Source organism: Ambystoma mexicanum, chromosome 9 (genome assembly GCF_040938575.1).
Source record: "Ambystoma mexicanum isolate Mex_15411 chromosome 9, UKY_AmexF1_1, whole genome shotgun sequence".
NCBI lineage: Eukaryota > Metazoa > Chordata > Amphibia > Caudata > Ambystomatidae > Ambystoma > Ambystoma mexicanum.
In genome coordinates this window covers 1321950944-1321970122 of record NC_090931.1, presented here as the reverse complement: position 1 = coordinate 1321970122, position 19179 = coordinate 1321950944, and the positions used below count along the sequence as shown (strand labels likewise).

Below are 19179 nucleotides of genomic sequence, written 5' to 3'. Positions count from 1 at the left end.
CTACACAAAAGCCAAAACTGTTGCCATTGCCAATGCTTGTTCCATGTGCACACAGACCCCTCCCCACTTGCATGAATTAGGTCTATTGTCTGGTTTCGACTGATGTATTTTCTGGGTGTGTGGAGGCAAACCCATGCAGAAAAGCAGACACGGTCACTGTGGCTAAACAGTTGTTAAACGTCATACCTCATACCTCGGTTTGGACTGCCCCTCTGTATAGACAGAGACTGAAGTACCAATCTTGCTGGTCAAGTTATCAGAGAAGTATGCAAAACTTTAGAAATAACTCAACAGTTCCATTGCGCTCATCACCCACGATCTAGAGCACATGTAGAATGCTGGAATAGGGACCTTAAGTCTAAAGTGTGTAAAGAGACTGGGTTGAAATGGCCCCAAGCCTTGCCCCATGTTCACCATGTGCAATAATCCACAGCGTAAACACATACTGTCTGCCCATGAAAATGGGAACTGCACCTCAAGCAGTTCCCCCACATTCAAAGTCTTCTGTTGAAGGATGATACAATCTTGTTGCATGTTAATTAAAACTGTCCGATCTCTCCATGCTCCGGTCCAAAAAGCCTTGCCTGAACTGGCTACAGAACCCTACAAACTCTACAGCCGGGACACTGTCATGGTGAAGGTCCACCAGCAGAAATCTGCACTCCAGCCTATGTGGAGTGGCCCATATCAGGTTGTCTTAACTACAAACTCCACAGTGAAGTGTTCTGGAATGCCGGCTCCATGCGGCGCACTACCGCAAGGGCCTCCTCAGAGGACATCACCTTCGTGACGATCCATCTTACTCGGCTTGGCTCCAGCCACGACCACAAACACCACCACCAGTGACATCACCAGTAGTTTGCCAATTTCAGACTCTTCCTTTGTTGCGGACAGCGCAGCACTCGATCAGCCAATATGCTCAGTAGTGAGGAAGGATCTTCAGCTTCTGAACCTCTTCCAAACAGTAAAGTCCACGCGGGAGCTATTGCTAAGGCTCATTCATCAGGCGGTCGAAATCCCAGAGTAAACAACTCCAATTCAGATCTCGCTGTTGGCCAACCATCTTCAATATCTAATCCCTCTGGACCTCACAACGCAACCTTCAAAAAGTACGCTTTCCGACTCCGTCGAAGAGCTCCCAAAACTCAAATAGTTCTAAATAAAGTGGCAACTGGCCAACTCATTCGCTCCTTGGTTTGCCCACTCAATGACAATTAATCACGCTTAGGTGGCCGTGCACTGGCATAAAGGAGAGGCCACTGCGGTGGATTCACCAATAACTGCAAATTAAGGCCCCTGATGGTATCATGTGTTGGTCATTCTTTTTGTTACAATGACCCTTAAATGCACGTGGCTCTGGTACATTGGATACTTGTAGTTTAGACTTTTAGCTAGAACGTTTGATTGTAAACTGTGGACAAAGGAATTCTTTGGTCAGTAACTGATTCCTGGTGAACTTTGATATGTACATGCAGCAACTTCACAGAGCCTATAAACTTTGAACTTGATGTATTGGTCTGGTGAACTTAGTTACTTGTGTCTCGCACCTTAAAATGACAGTCCCTCTATGCATCCCTGGGATCACAGTGAAAAACACTTATTTGCATGTCTCCTGGAAGTATGCCTGCATTTTTAAGCTTTCCTTTAGCTGGGTCTGTGCCCATTTACCACACGACTTATCCTCCAGGATCCCTATCGCACTCATCCCCTTTTACTGGGGAGGGGGGGGGATATCTGTTTGGATATCAACGTAGTTACCCAGCCCTGAGGCCCAGGACCATGTAGGGATGCCCTTTTTGCCCTCTCTGAATGTTCTCTCCCCAGACCAGGTATGCACTATGCCAGAAACACTCCACCTTTCTTCCCCAGCAATTGGTCTTGTATGCTAAACCAACCCAGGGCCTCTGTTCATGGTAACTAGCAAATGTAATTTTGTGACCACCAATTCCAGTGTAGAGATCAAGAAGGTTACATTTGGCTTTGTTCAAAATGTTTAATTCTCCCAGAACATGTACACTATGTACTCCGGAACCCATTTCATCTGTGGGGACAAAGCTTATCCCTTGCTACCCATTGAGGGTGGGGGTGGCTATATAGAGTATATCCTGCCCACAGTGAGACACACTCCCACCTTCCCTGCCCAGTCCCATTTCAGAATAATTATTGCCCGGGAAAACATTGTTGTGGGGGAGAAATCTTGTTTACCAGTCCTTGGTATTCAGATAAATAGAGACCATCTTGACCCAATTGTCACTGTTAGTGGAGGATATTACAAATGCCACTGTGTCCTCCTTGACTATTATCCCGAGAACAAGTAGCCATCCAAATCATGGTGCTTCAGAATCGTAATGTTGTAGATATCATAAGGAGGCATTTGCACAATCGTAAAGAGCGCGTGCTGTACTGTCATACCTAGTTACTCAAGAAACATTACTAACATCACCCACATTCGTCACACTGTAAGCATCCTTTACACCAGTCCAAAAACTGCCAGGACCTTTGGATCTTGTACTGTAGGTCCATTGGGACCCCTGAGTGCGCGTATTGGTCAGATTTTACTCATAGCGCTAGTCATAATTCTAAGTCTGACCTGTCTCGCAATGGTTTTAAGTGGCTCTATCATCATCATCATCATCATCATCATCATCATCAGGTATGCAAAACATGTTTGGAGATCTCTCAAACTGCTCAAGTGCTTTACTGTCAAGCTACGGAATAGTTATGCTATGACATTCCAGCATGCAATGTTTTTCCCCTAGAGATGTATGGAACGAGACTGCAGTGAAGGTCTCATAGGTGGGGATTGTGGGGGAAAGTTAGGAATTGAAAATGTATGTACTCCCCCCTAGCATTCTGCTGCATTAGAATATGGAGCACATACTGAAAACTGCCATGTTTAAACAACTGTTGTATCTTGCTTGTGCGAGGGGAGGCTTTACTGTGCATGACTTTGCAATGGTGGCTCTTCTCCTAGTGTGCAGATGTGCTCGCCTTCACAACTCTCACTTCTGACGGGTTTCCCCTTTTCCTTTTAGCATATGTAAGGGAGTTTTAGGCTTCCGCTTTCTAAAGAAAAGCAGCTGTAATAGGCAGCAGTCATCATACTCCAAGCATTCTCGCATGCCTCAGAGTGGGTGTGAATATTTAAGGAGTATATTCAACTTCACTAAATGTATCACATTATGTTGTCCTCCCTCATAACACTGTCTAACATGTTAGAACGCAGCTGGTATAAAAAGGCTTGTATAGTGGGGATTTGTTCCCTGCTTGCAACATAGTTTTAGTACGACTCCTTGCCCTCTCTGGACCACCCTTCCATTGAAATGCATGTGTTCCTTTGGGTATAAGAGAAGGATGCGTGCATTATTGAAACTGCAACTGCAATACTAACTGGGCATAGAGAAAGCAACCAATTATAAGAGTACCTCGCCCTTAAATGGCAAGATAAGCAATATAAAATAGAGGAGAATGTTGGTACTCTATGGGTGCTTGATAGCAGTATTTTGCAAATGGCTAGGAATCCGCTGGTTGCTTCAAACAGTTGTGCAATTAATGCTGGTGCATGAATGCCGCTTCTAGAGCACCGGCTTGGCTTGGCTTTTTGTTTTCGTCAGTTCTTGGTCTAAATGCTGTAGGGTTAGAAGCCTGCCAGCATGCGTTTATTTGTTCCCCCAATTGCTTTTCCCCCTCCCTATGGAGTGTGGGGTGTGGGTACCCCTCTCTTTAAATCCTATTTCTGTCCCCATCCTCCTACATACACAGCGTACCATCCCTCTCATCATTGGAAAATGGCCTCTGTAGAGGTTTTACCTTCTCAGTCATGTCACGCCCTCATGCTACACAAGTAAATGCCAAATACCATCCATTTATTTTAGTAGTATCTAGTCGATGGTCTGTACATCAGGCAAACCGATTTACTTGTCAAAGCTTGTTCTTTGCAGTCTGACTTGCATTGCAGCATTTAGAACGCAAAAGAAAAAACTACAATTACCAAAATGCTAAAAATAGGCAACTATAGCCGCCCCACATGGTCCAAGATAATGGATGCCTTTCTGTGACCTTTAGTTTTGGTTTCCCTTTATACGAGGGGGTGCAAATTACTGATGGTAAAAAGTTGGCACTGACCAGAGGTATCAAAGGACCTGGCCCACTTGCACCATCCAATCGTCTCTTTTTTGGTATTGGAGTTAATGTTAGAAATAATTTGTTATAATTGCTTCAGCCTGGTATGCTCGAGTGAAACTAACGCGCTTCTTGAGTACTGAGCTCTATGAAAGTGGTGCCCTGGTAATAGGGAGTCGCATGGTCACTTGGCGCTTGCTCTGAATAAGCCTCAAAGTGTTATAGTGCAAGGAAGCTGTGCAGGTGTGTCAGATAAAAAGAACAAACCATCTTTTTTTCGGACGCCCCTCCCTCCTACCTGATCATCGTGAACAATAATGAGTCCCAAGCCAAATAAGGTAGAAAATTTGGTCACAAGCTTTATTAGACAATAAGCTATGCATAAAAAACAGTAGTGGTATAAACAATTTGGGGAACATGGGATCAGGTGGAAGGGGACACTACTCCATCGTAGGGCCAACTCGAGGCCGATCCCTGCCGCCCTTCAAAACCAAGTTCACGACTTTCATTAGACCCAGGCTAGGTGTCACGGTATTGATTTTATGGGGGTAAGATAACCTTCTTGCCAAATTACTGTATATCATGGTTATCGCGGTATAACAGGTGGAGTTTACTAATCTTAACAAATATTTTCTTAAAAAATCATAAATTGTCAGCATTTTAAAACTTGTCTCTGCACATTTTTAGCTGATCCTCCAGGAATCTAAGGCTGCTGCAGATTTGGTATTTCATGGCGCTCACTCGTTGATCACTTTGAATGAAAGAGTGACTAGTGGAAGTGTTAATGCACATTTTGAGCAATGAGCTTGCTGCTCAGTCACAGGTCCTTGCTTAGAAAATCGGCCTCGACCTACATTATTTTGGAACCACATGACATGGGCCACCTGACCCCTCGCTGCGATCAGTCATAAAAGTTTGTTTTGATAACGCTTTATCCCATTAAAAGGGATAAAAGTCACTCATGTGAGGTCTGAAAGCCCAAGTCATTGTGTTCCTTTTGTCAAAATGTTATAGCCAACACACACTCACCGAAAGGTTGCATATTGATCAAATCACTATAGCTTGTTTACCATCTTCCTGGTGTGTTATAAAGGTCTGATGTTAGGATTACATGGTCAGTGGCGAATCTAAGAGGACAGCATTAAATGGCCACTGTTGATTTATTTCGATACATGTTCCTTTACCTTCTTAAAGATAGTGGCACAAATACATTTGACAAAGTTAAGATACATATCGGCACAAGTATGGCCTAGACCAGCACCTCACCACAGCCCCATCATTAGTATTTTCCCCAGGTCTGAGTGCATTAGGACCCTTGTCATGCGAGTTGAGACAGAGGAATGCTTTCATGGTTGGTGTCACAAATCGAAGATAGACCTGAGAAATATCTCACCCCATTGCTCTGGATACTTCAAATGTAATGTAGAATCTGTCCAGCCTCCTTGAGACCAGTGCAATATGCCGAAGGCAGGTGAAGGATCAAGCGAAGCAACAACTCTAGTGCCAATGTGCAAATCTACAGGGAGGACAGTGGAGGGGACAATTTATTATACTAACACAAAGCACTGATAGGCCAGTGTTCATACAGTATACAGAACCAACTTTTTTGTGGACATGCATCAGAAGGGCATCCAGTTCATTCCCCCCTTTGAATTCTGGGATGTGTAGTTCCCCATCTTTCAAATTGGTGCCAAAGCTACAAATCGACTGATCTTTTACCCGACTACTGATCACAGAGAAAGAGCGGTCACAGCATCAAAGCTGCATTTACTAATGAGGCCTCACTTTCCCTGTGCTCTTGTCTGCCAAACAAGGCCCCCTTGGAAGACGCCACATCCCACAATACAAGATCCAGACTGTGCAGCACTTGCTTACTGCAGCCTTTCCAATCAGATCGAAAAGCTCACTTAATAGCTGCAGGCCCTAAAACGGTATAAATAACGTGACGGTTATTCTAGTTCAATTAAGCTATACACGGATCTATAACGGTATACCGTGAGATCCAGCATTGAGCCATGTTATACTATCTGTGTCACTTGCTTCCGTACTTTCGTCCCTCAATTTTCTTTTGCATTGCCACTTGCCGAGGTGTTAACTCTGTCGCATTTTTACCCATTCCTTATGCATTTTAGACCTTCTTTCCTTTGTCCCTTTTTGAGGCGTTTAGGGCTGTGTCGCATTTCCATTTTTTTTACGTGTCCACTTAGCCCTTTTAGATAGGGTCTAATTGCCCCTGCCCCTCTTCGGGGTGGGTGGGAGGTTTTTCTTGTGTACCTGTGCACTTGTCCTCGCTAAAGCCGTTCACCGTGCCACGAGGAAGATGTCAAGAGGGGCTATCCTGCCTCCCCCAGATATAGGCCAAAATCGGCTGCGCAGGTAGCACTTCTTGCTACTTCAAAGGACCGCTGCCCTTCCAACCGTCAGGGGGTTCCATGTCATTTCATTGTGGGATTTTTTACTGCAATGCTTTTTTTTTAACGAAAAAACCCATCAAATCTTTATTATTTTCTAAAAAAAATGTGCGGTAAAAAAAATAAAATAAAGGATGAAAGGATGTCGTACCCAGGAGGGATGGGAGGGGTCCTAGATCTTTGGTGTCAGGGGCTGGCACCACCTGTTTATCAGGTGTGTGTTAGCTGCTCCAGCCACCTTCACCAGGCTCTGGCATCCAGTAGCCTGGGTCGCCTTTGTTTTACCCCTCCAAAGCGCCATGCTGGGGTGCCAAAGGAAATGCTCCTTTTTGGTGTCGCTCATTTCCTTGTGGGGGGAAACCTTCCTCACTACATACTCACCTCCCATGGGCCTTCTACCTCCGGGGAGCATGGGAATTAAAGTCTTCTTTCAAGCCACAGTCAAAGTCTCCCTGCCCTGCAAGAGCTGCCCCGAACCACTTAAAACCCAAGGGTGTGGCAGCGAGAGTGGATTCTTGTACCAATGGCTGCACTTTATGTTTTTATCTCGACCAGCTTCGGTGTCTAGTGCCACAGCGCCATCCTGACCATTCAACAAACAAGAGCAGCATTAACTACTATTAAATTAATGATTGGAGGGTTTCGGTTCCAGCTGCCCTGGAGGGCAGTAACCACCATTCTATGAGCACTCGGGTGTCATCAGTGCGTCCAGGCCTCTCCTGGCAGCATTGTGTTTACAAATAACTCACTGGTGTATTTAAATTACCAACACAGCCTGCGGGAGCAGAGCAGGGCTCTGCCAAAAGGAAACTAATAATGGGCGCTAAGTGCTTTGCAGCCTGGATCCTGCCAGATCCACGCCCGAGCAGATGGCCCACAGAGGGGGAAAGCCGTGAACTCAGAAATAGGGAGAGAGACGGCAAATAACTACAGCTTGCATGCTTTCAGCCTCTGTTTTCGTGAACCTTGTTCTGAAAAGGTCTACAAAACTAAGGCAGTGTATGTGTGTGTATATATATATATATATATATATATATATATACATACACACATATATACGGGCAAAGTATTTCAGTGCCAACATCAAACAGAAATGCATCGTCAATACTGCAGATATTTCCGAATAATTTAACAAGTTGAGCAAATGCCCCTCGCTTCACGAGTCTTCATCCCTGAGCGATTAAAACCAGAGATTTCTTTTTTCTGCTCAGCATAATAGCGAGACCATACATAAACCACCAGGTACCAGAGAAAGAGTAACACTATAGTTGTTTACATGAGCAACACCCATTTGTCAAATCTTATCTAAACACAAAAACACAGACAGTCGAAATGCACAACAGTGCGGCATTTAAATATATGCTTTAAAAAGAAGTACAATGAAGCTGGTGTCAAAATATGGGAGGGAGAAAAAAAACTCACACGAGCCGCAGTATTCTATAGTCTCTTCTTTGCCGTCATAATAACCACCATTACGAATCTAATTAAAGAGTGTAGTCAGACGCACACGGTTTCCCCACTGGGGGGGCGACAAGGCTCCAAGCACCAGGAAACAGGAGCGGGAGGTGTCGGCTGTTTCAAGGCACGACAGGGCCCTTGTTTTTCACTGCAGAGCAATCCTTCATTTGGGCACAGCAGCGACTACTGCACCCCGTCAAGCAGAGCAGAGAGCACCTCTGATGTGGATGGGGGGCGGGGGAGGGGTCGTGCGCACCCCCGCGTGTGGGTAAAAAGAAGAGAAAAGGAGACAAGATATTGCTGTACACGCGCAGTCTCAATGACTGAAGAAATAAATACAGCTGTCCGCAAGGAAAGCTAAAATCATACCCGGGGCCCAAGTCTACCAAGATGGAAACGGTCCCTTTTCAGAAACAGGCAAAAATACCACACTGCCATGGCTTCTGCTTGAAGGAGTGGCGCCATCTTTGCTGCATTCTTGACGACAAAACACATCATGAAATAGGTTGCAGGTGACTGGAGCTTTCCACGTGTCACGAGCAGGAGTAGGACACACAGAGCGTGCCGCACAATAACAGCGCCCCCCTCCCCCCTCTCATGTGTTACTCCACCACACAGACAGTGCGTGCCTTCGGCCCAACACCAGCATAAAGCAACACGCGGCCATAACTCCCAAAAGAGCAGGCGCAGAAAGCTGACGAGTAAGCGCGGACTCTCGCTTTTCTGTGTGACATTTGGGGAGTCGCAGCTCTGTGCTGGATTCCTCAGCTTGCCTCCAGGAACACTCACTCGGCAGCCACCCATTTCCTGCCCACTGAAGGTGCATGGCGAAGTCATGCTCAATAACTGAAAGAAGAGCGTGGGAAGCATGGCACACTAGACGGTGGAACACCCAACTGACTCCCCTTCTGGGCTATGCCACACTCCAAGGTCCTTATTGGTGGATAATGCGATATTGAGGTGAGGTTTCTAGTGCAGCAGAAGTCATGTTCTTTTCCGGACAGTACCGCCTGCAGCCCTAGAGCGAGGGCACGTGCGGAGCCTGGCCAAGAAGCTGTCAGTAAAGTGATGAAGTCATGCGACCTGCGCACGCGCACTGTCGAGTATGCGGGATTGCACCTGACCGCGTTCCCTTCACTCCCACGCAGGGGCGCCAAGTACAGGGGGCTCCGGAGCCCGAGCCCCCCTCCGGGCAAAATCAAGTCGGGGCTGAGCCCCCCCCCCCCCCCCACGCCGGAGAGAAGCGATGCAGCATCGATGGCCCTTTCCATCGATACTGCATCACTTCTCTCGCGGATATTGGTGTATGGTCCTGGAGGGGAGGGCTTAGGCGCAGCGGTATTCAAACTGTGGGGCGCGCCCCTCTGGTGGGCCGCAGCCTCATGCCCAGGGGGGGCGCGCATCCAGTTTGAAAAAAATAAAAAAAATAAAAATAAACGAGGATAAATGACCAAAGGGTCGGGCTGTTTGCTTCATTAACAAGCAGCAGCCCGATCCACAACCCCTGCCACACATGCTTAGTGTGACAGAGGCCGGGCCTTTGTGAGGCCTCGGGCTCCATTAGGAGCCTTTTAATGAAGACAAAAGAAAAAGCACACACCTTCTTTTGCCTTGATGATGGTCATCCTGGCAAAAGAATGTGTGTGTTTTTTTTTGTCTTCATGAATAGGCTCCTAATGGAACCTGAGGCCCCACAAAGGCCCGGCCTCTGTCACACGATGGGTGGTGGCAGCAGGGTCGGATTGGCCCCTGGCCGGGCCGAAGTCGTACCTGGGGCGTAAGGGCCGGTTTGAAAATCGGAAAATTTCATTTTTTTCAAATTTATTTTTTCATTTTTTTATTCTTCAAAAACCTTTCATCCTTCTTGGGTCGATATAAGTACCAACACAGGTTGGGTGACATTGTATGCATATTTGTTCTATAAAAAAAAAGAGCTCAACGGTAAGTGCTATATAATACCATATTATCATGTGGCCTTGGACGTCTGCTTGGAGTCACAGTATTTTGACAATATGGATCTATACACAGATATTAATGATACGTATGGTGATCCATTCTTGTATGAAATGTATATCACCTTAGTGAAATCATAACCATATTTTTCGTAGTGTAGTTTACTTAGGAACAATGCTATTTGATGCCACTTTCTATTTTGTCAGGGGTGAAAGGTTATGTTTCATCGCTTCCCGGGATGTCACTTGGTGTGGGGTCAAATTACATCACTTCCGGTGATGATATCAGGTCAAGTGTCGTGAGGCGAGGGGTGGGCTACTTTTTTGAGGCGAGGGGTGGGCCACTTTTTTTTTGGGTGACCAGGCCTATTTCTTGTCCCAGTCTGACCCTGGGTGGCAGCACTGGTGTGGAACTGCCCAAGTGTCACAGAAGTGCTAGAACATATTTGGGCACAGGCACGTACTGTTTTACAAATTAAGCACTTGGTATACACATGCAGTTGCAATTAAATGTTCATTAAAAAAGTATGCCCTCAAGAGTATGCTATCACAGAGAAACGGGGACCCCAAAGCCAGTTCAACTACCCACTCCCAGGTGTGCTACTGAACAGGTAGATGTAAGTCGAGAGCCAAACAACCTCTTTCTCCTATCTGTGCTACTTTACCATACAAATTAGGGGGAAATCGCTCTCCTGCAGCCTCTCTCCCAGTCGATTCTTGATATTTACTGGTGCAGTCACAAAAAAAAGATTTTTTGGGGGATCATTTTGTTTACAAAAGAAGCGCATTGCTAAACCCCCCTGGCTGCCAGTTCATTGTCCTTGGAGCGTCCCAGGCTCCCTACCCCCCGCCCCCCCCCCCCCCCCAAGAGCCACCAACCTTGGGTGCTGTTTTATAACAAATGAAAGACGCAGACAGAACAATAACTGTGTGAGTCAACTGAGAGATGAATGCACTCATGCTCCATTCAGAGAGAGGCTTTGAAAATGTACCTCTGACAAATCAGAGAATCAGGGGGGCAAAGAAGCACTGCACATCTCCGCTCCCTCTTCATGGGTTTACGGTTGCCACCTGAAAGGTTGCCAGCAGCTAACCTGCCATCCTGTCCCAACTCCATGCCTCGTGTGCTATTCCCTGGTCAAACAAACCCTGTGAACTCATAGGCCGCATAAAACCCACATAAGTCTTTTTACCGCCCGTCCTGAACGTTTCTTGCACTAGTGCTATTAACGCGTGCAGCTCCAAGGTACAACCAGTGTTTGTGGGTAAAGGGCCGGCATAAAGTATCTTTTTCAGAGTCAAATGATAAGGTGCTTGTGGCAGTATGGAGTTCCAGGCCTCTGCTTGGACGCCGGGTTCTGCAACCTTTAGCTCTGCAGATGTGTTGGACTACAATGCTCATCAGCCCCAGCCAGCATAGTCAATGGTGATGGATCATAAGAGTCATAGTCCAAAACATCTGGAGAGCCACATGTTTAAGACCCCTGGCTTTAAGGAACAGGAAGTAAAATTATCCATGAAAGTAACAGGAGTATGACGGTCCTAGATCTACATGGGTAGAATAAAAGTAGACTAGAAGAACAGTCTGGGGGCATCAAGTTTATGTAGGATGGAATGGTAGGGGTCTGAGTCACCTGAGGAGACAGGGGTATCTTACAGGTCTGAAACCTGGTAATCCACTTTACAATAAAAGACAACATGGAGAGAGGTGATGTCTCTGTGTGACCTGTAAATCTGCCGAGATGCACCAAACTGTACTACCATTACTGCCACTTGGTCTGGCGGTATTACTGTCGGATTACAAGTGGTGGTAGGCAGTGTAAGTCCCCATTAATTGGAGTCCATAGGACTCAATGGTGGATTTCAGCGGTATTACTGCTGGTAGTAATTTTGCTGGTGGTAATATCCCAAATTGTTCTATTTTGGGCGGTATGGTGGAGGAAATACCTCCAGCTTCTTGCTGGAGGATTTTCCTCCTCCTTTGCCCTCAAACTCATAGTTGGGCAGTGCGATAATGTGGCTCTATATGGTATTACCAGTGTTGCCAGTCAGAACTCATTTACCTCAGCAATGTATTCAGTTCTCCGTTTTTTGTCCTGACACTTAAAATGTGCGATTTGCATTACAAGCTGTGTGCCGCAGACTGTTTCCACTCTAAGCGGGGGAGAAGTTAGGACTGTGGGGACTGAGACGGCAGGACTTTTCAACCTTTTGACACGACGGGCCTTCACTGAGTCTTGGGGGGGCATCACCTCCCACGGGATATGGTACAGTACAATTACCTCATTGCTTTCTATCACTAGTTCCTCTACATCAGCCTCTTGCTGACATAGAAGGGTTTATAGCTGTTCAGTGGGCATTCAGTGGTTAAGATCTATGCTGGCCTGCCATCTTGTGATAAACGGCAGTTATTAACCTTAAATTTGTCGCCATTGCAAGTCTCAATTCTCCCACAGCAACAGCAGAGCCCGCTTGCCAGTGCCTGATAATCCCAAAATTCTCTAATTTTATGCAAAGCTGCATTTTATTTTTATAAGGTTATTTTACTCACTGAATGCTGATCAAGTGTTTTAAGTCTGGACTTTATTAACTGGGTGGTTGTAATTGCAGCACAAGCACTCTTTACAATCTAAACTAGAGATGTGTTTACAATGTTGATTGTTCCAAAATACATCTCCTAGTGTGCTGCTTTGGGTCAGGTGGCCCTTTTTAAGCTGTACACAATGATACATTGTCTGGTTGACATACTATGTGATTTGTGTATTTTATAAAGGAAACTAAGACCACTAGAACTCACCACCCCAGAAACTCCCAATCCCACCTTTGGGGGCATTCCTGTGGACATGAGAACACAAAGGAAAGAATGAATAAAAAAGTATTTGCCTTCAAGTGGAAGCTAGACCTTTGCAAAAGAACAGTTGGAGCTGGGCAAGCCGCCTAGCAACATTAAGGTCCAGCTTTGATGAATACTTCCCTGAAGTAAATGCTGGCATTAATAACTGGGTGATGCAGACTTTTCTGGCAGAGGAAGTGGTGCATCATCCATTTGATGCCCAGGAAGAGCTGATTGAGGTTCAGTCGGACACTACTCTGCAATCTGAATTTAGGAACATTGCAGTGGGTGAATTTTGACTGAAGGTAATCCTGGAGTATCCTACATTGGCATGGTCTGCTATACAGTCACTCTTACCCTTTGGGTCTTACTACTTGTGCGAAATAGGCTTTTCAGCATTGGCTTTTTTACTGACTCCTTCATTTTTTGAATAAGCGGTGTTTCAAATGAATGTTGAAAACCCGGAAAGTGGGAGTTTTTAAAACATGGAGACAACCATGGCTACAACATTTAGACGCGAGTGCTTCCATCAGTCTCAAACATCACCTGGGTGCAGGGTGAGCCTGGGTAACTGCTTTTTAACATTGTACGCTACTTTACCCCCCCCCCCAGGTCTGAAACCACACCTGTTTGCATTATACTTCAGCCAGGATTGCATTATACTTCAGCAGCACATCTGATGTGTCCACTGAAAGGTTTAAGATTAAGCTACATCCCTAACTCTATCTGGTTACCCAGAGGTGACGTCTTAGCAAATTTCACTTGTGGCTGGCCAATCTACAGCAGCACTATTGCAAGTTGGAATTGTTGATGTTTTACTGAACTATGGCACCACACAAACGTCTTGCTTGGTAGTTTTTAATCGGGAAACGTCTTTACTTCTCGTTTCCCTTGAATTGTGAACTTTTCTTTTTGGTGGTGGTGGTGGTACTCCACCTTGCAGCTGTACCTTCTGTTTAGCAAGCATTTCATTCTCCCATCCTAGTTGTGTTGCTGGACGATTATAGAGCAGTGGAGTAGGGGCAGTGATGTCTTACTGGAATGCAACTCGAAGGCTTACATCTCCTTTCTTGACTTTAGTATATGCAGCGCATGCTAGCCAATCTTTCCACTGTTCTGCGCTGCGCGCGCCAACACCCGACAACCCGCGTGCCGTTGCACTAAGTTTGCGACTACATGCAAATTTGCAGTCATATAACTGCCAGTGATGTCACTTCCTGTATTTGGGCCCCCCCTGGGAAATTCATAAGTCGACTCCCCTGCTGCTACGTGAGACATACCACAAAGCGAGGGTAGATTTAACAAAAGCAAGGCAATGTCGCGGTTCCAGCCGTTTATCTGCACTTCTGTTCCTACACCCGGGATAACGAATGAACAATATAAGTCCCAACTATAAAAGAAGCGACATCCCTCCCAAGGCTGGTGCAAGCACACGGGCATGCAAACAACAACACGATAACTGTCACGCGGCCGGCCTCATTGTGCTGGGTGGCCCAGCAGCATGCTGATAGGCCGGGGTCAACAGGTGTTGCAGGGCAAAGGATCGACAACCAAAGGGTCAAATGGCCAAAGGATCGACACCAAAGGACCGAAAACCAAAGGATCAAACATTTTTATTGATTTTTTTTTGGGGGGGGGGGGGCACCCAACCCGTTTTTTTTACTAATATGAAAACCTAAAAAAAATCTAATTAAAAAAAAAATTCGATCCTTTGACTAGACACTGATGCAGGGTAGGACCCCGAGAGGTTGTGGGGCACAGCATGGGTGCGGGAGTGGGGGGGATGCTTGGAACATCCTGGATGGTGGGTGCCTGGGATGGGCACCAGGCTGGTCTGGACCAGCAAGAACCTGCAGGGCCGTGGTCACACAGCGTGGTGCCTGTGGGCCAGGGCCGCAGGACGGTTATCACACGGTGCAGGCCTGTGGGCCCACAATGAGAGACACACAACAGGAGTTACATAGTTGGAGTACCTGCAGGGGCTCCTTTTATTAGCCTGGACCATCTTAAAAGGGCAATACACGTGGGAGGGGCACATCCCCTTATAGGGGTAATACACATGGGAGGTTCAGACATAACATCCAGGAGGTCTATACTTCAGACAATGTTGGCCATGAGGTGACTGAAATGAAAGACAACCAGACACTGTGCCCTTAACAATGCCGTTTGGTAAACATACCCCAATCAAAATGGTGCCAGACTTTTCCCTGATCTGTTTCTCAGAAGTAGCAACATATACCTTAAGCTAATTTGCACACCCAGAATGACTACTGGGTAGTCCTGAGGCACGTGGGCTCGTTTACTGAAAATGACTTAGTCTCTCACATTTCTGTTACAAGATTTTGCAAACTGGTTTTAAATTTCTTATTGTTAAACAAACCATGCCCCATGGGAAACATGCTGCTGTCATTAAGTAGCCAAACTACACCACACGGTTGATCCCGAAAGCCAGTGGGGGAAAAAAAATGATGTGCAACCTTAAGAGCTGTCCTTCTTGTGTTGATGAAGCTATGCATAAAAGAGCAGCTTCCTTATAAAACACAAACGCCTTCCCTCACGTGAAGCAAACGTATGATTTTCAGAGAGTTTGCATAACCACAATGCAATTGCTGGTGGTTCCGAACTAGAGGCCAACTTCCAGGGATGTCTACTGTGCCATGTGTGCCTGTCAACTGCCGTCAAAACATGTATGGAAAAAAACCACTACATTTATGCATCACAACTTCACAAGACAGAACACTGTCACTACATAGGCACAAAAAGGCGTAATTTACGGAGAAAAAAGATGCATTTCAATCTTCGCTTTCAAGCTGTCACATTTGAATAGTAATTCATTGGAACATGTGGGAATTGTATTAGGCAGAGCTTGACAAGTTCTGACAGCACAGGGAAATATATTCAATGTTTCCCAGAATAAGAGATATTATTAGGGTCGGACTCGGGCACCAATTAAAAAGTGGCCCACTGTTGCAAATGGCAATTCATTCATTTTGTGACAGACTGTTGCCAGTACACAAGGGGGAGTTTGTTGATAAAATGTGAAGCAAGTTGTGCATTTTGAAGAATATGTATTCAGTAACAATGGTCAAAACAACTAGCCGCATGGTGAAGAAACTCATCAAACTGTGCCACATTGGCAAAAAAAATAAATAAAAAAGGGGGCCCACACTAGCATTTTGGGTCCAGGCATTGCCCTATAGACCAGCCCAAGCCCTATTAGCATACCCCTCCACCACTTTCACCAAGGCATGCTATGATGGACACTGATGCCGCAGTTCGCATACGAGTTTGCCGAGGTATTATTTCTGTGAAGGCTTGCTGCTCCATACTCGTTAGTTTGGGCTATTAGCCACCTATAAGCAAAACTAGTGTTTTAGAGTACATCTAGGGAGAAATGGCATTTGAAGGTGTTTGTTTTTTTGCCCACCCATGGTAATCCCAATGGTTATTCCCAGCCAGTTCCTGCCCTCCCAAAACAGATACACATGGAAACTCTTTCCGCTCTCTTTAATCAAGCCTTACCATCAAACTTTGCACTCAAAGAGCCTACCAGTGTTTTTTCAAAGCAGTCTGAGAGTTACTTGATTGGGGTTGTAAACAGGCTACTGCTGTAATTAAAAGGTCTTAACCAGGTCTGCGTTCAGCCACTCGATTTATAAGCACTATGCATGTCCTTCCTGGTGAAAACAAGCATTGGCAAAGTCAACAGTTTTGACTTGTGTATAAGTATTCGGCCTTTGCCAGGCACTGCTATTAGATATGCAGGAACTCGCACCAGGGGAGTTGCTAGGTATGGAAAAGACCCGGGGCTACGCTGATGTCGGAACTGTTGGGACTGGGGGGCTAGCTAGTCTTTTGGCTGTAGCTCCCGAGATTCTATCCGGGGCAACAACAAAAGATCAGGGGCTATAACCCCTTTAGCCCCCGACCCTAGCAACGCCCCTGACTCGCACCATTTTGCATCCGTTACCATTCATGGCCAGTTAATACCATTACGGCAGCGCATGCAAAGTGCCTTTCCCACGTCTGCACAAAAGCCCAAAATGTCGGCATTGCCAACGCTCGTTTATTAGTTGTGGCATATCCAGAACTATTGTTATATACACATGTTACACGGACTAAGGAGATCAACTGACGTAAGTTCCCGGCATTCACCTTACTTGCCATATAGTTCTGCATGCAAAGCAGCGTGCTGCAAGTGTGCACAGAATACGCCACGCGCCTGCCCTGCGTGGAATTCTGGCGAGTGCCTACTCCTGGGTCAGGACAGAACGGTGCGATTATCAGGGTTGTGGCTGGCCATTTCTGGAATGTGAGAGCAAGGTGGGCTCCATGGCAGACACTTTGGCATCTGACACAAACTGCTGGGAAATGCCCATATACTAGCGGTGAAAAAGCCAAAGCTATTGGGTTGGGTCAAGGCTTCTCATTATACGGCACAGGTTTGCGCTGAAGTTTTAGCACGAGTCAGCGGGAACGGCCAGAGCAGACCTTCCCTCTGATAACCACACATGCACAGACCCACAGACACAGGCCAGCCATCTTTCACATAAAACACTTGCAACGCGAGTCCAAATGGCAGGTGGGTTATTATGCTGGTCGCGTGAAGGGCACTTTCGGTGGACAAAAGAGGCATGCCTGGATTTCAGCAGGCACATATACATTGTGGGGTGGGGGGCGGCAGGGCGCAGATTAGGAACATTTCTAGGCGGTTCTAAATGAGCGGGGTTGGGAGGCTTAAATAAAGATAATTTGTAATGGGGAGCATGAGATCGACGAGAGGTGAATTTATGGGGAGAACCCCATAACATGATATATAGAGGAGTCTAAAATTACCATGTGTGCCAATTCCAAAGAGGAGTATTTTGGAATTGTGTGTCCCACACGAGAAGTCCATTTGAGTGGTCAAATTAGCGAAAATATAGCAGATTGTGCGCAGTCACAGCGAGTGGAATTTTAGGAGGGGGTTTACTAATGAAAAGCATTTTTGTGAGGTCTCGTTCGGAAATGTTGTGGATTGGTTGTCCCAAATTAAGGACATCTACCTAACATTTTTGTGGGTAGCCAATAGAGGGCACTCAAACGAGGGGCGTTTTGAGTAGCCCCTGAGCAAGGCATTCGGCACAAAAATAAAGAAAATGCCCCTTAACATGTATGGGCGTTCAGGACAGCACCTGCGGCGAAAGGGCTGCGACGAGAAATGCAAGCTCCATTGCAGTGTTTACCAGTATCAGCTCCTGCTCCTCTGCGTCTTGTCCCGAGTTTTCCAGTCGCTGCCATTCTCCCGAATGCAAAAACCCCATCCAGGACAAGACATCCTCCTACTACCAGACTCCCGGTGTCAGCCCCCCGGCTCCACTGCCAGCGCAGGACATGCCGCCCCCCTGACACTGCCTGCTGCAGCTCTTTGTGTGTGTGCCGGCTGACAGCACCTCGCCTGCCAGGGCAGGGGGAGGAGATGCGAGCGTCTCCATCCCACCGGGCTTCGCACAACACAGACAGGCACAATTGGTTTAGTCCATTGCTATAGAAACTAGGGTGTGTGGACGCGCAGTTGGCGTGTTCATTGGTTCCTGTGTGGTCACGTGAATAGGACTTGCAAGACCGGGGCCACTATCGGCATATGTAAACAATGTAGCCATCTTAGAATGACAGACACTCATAATATTAGCAGTACACTTAACTATGAGCAATTGATATGGGATATTGACGTCAATATATTTAACTTTGTTCGACGGAAATGAAGATATTTTTCTCTAAACTCTTTAACAGTCAATTGACTTAAAAGATAATTCGTATAACCATAATAAAAGATACATTTGAAAATAATGATTACACACGTTCTGAGTCATTTCTCAGTCGTATTGTTTGCCAGGAAGAGCAAATGGCCACATGCTGTAGTGTAGCTTATATAATTTTTCAGAATTTCTATAGTATTGTCCATGGATTCTTACTGGTGGGAATGGTGTGACTTTCCCAAGACGCCGACGTGCACCAGGGGACCGGTCCAAACACTTGTTTCTATTTGGTGTCCTTAAGCATTGAAATGAAACACACTAGAGATATATAAAACGACATATCTCATAGCCAAACAACCATGTATTTAAAATATTGTGAAACATGTTAAGAGATTCTACAATGCATACACAAATTGATTAGTCAAGACTGCTAAATACACATATTTTGATTAGCAATCCAATGTGTATGATTAGCAAATTTGCATAGCCATCCTTTCAATCAGGGCTAGTTCAAGACATGTTCCCACTGTCCAGCAGTAGAGGCTTAGGGGCTTTGCAGGCTTGCTTTGCCACTGGTGCCATGAAGAGAGGATGCCTTTTGTTGGACATGTGATTGGACACCACTGCCCTTACAAATTCACAGGGCTGTCACTAGGGCCTCACAA

At 46.1% G+C, this 19179-nt stretch overlaps 1 protein-coding gene across 4 annotated transcripts in view; it reads right to left on the bottom strand.

The window, feature by feature from the left end:
- The window catches only part of LOC138489101 (uncharacterized), a 501288-nt gene extending 482994 nt beyond the window's left edge, over positions 1 to 18294 (bottom strand). For 3 of the 4 annotated variants that reach the window (XM_069616695.1, XM_069616697.1, XM_069616696.1), the window contains exon 1: positions 18002 to 18294. The gene's annotated coding sequence lies outside the window, so the exon portion shown is untranslated. Of the gene's footprint in view, positions 1 to 17950 lie in introns of all 4 variants that reach the window. The other variant, XM_069616698.1, reaches the window with a different exon arrangement.
- Between the last annotated feature and the right edge of the window lie 885 nt (positions 18295 to 19179).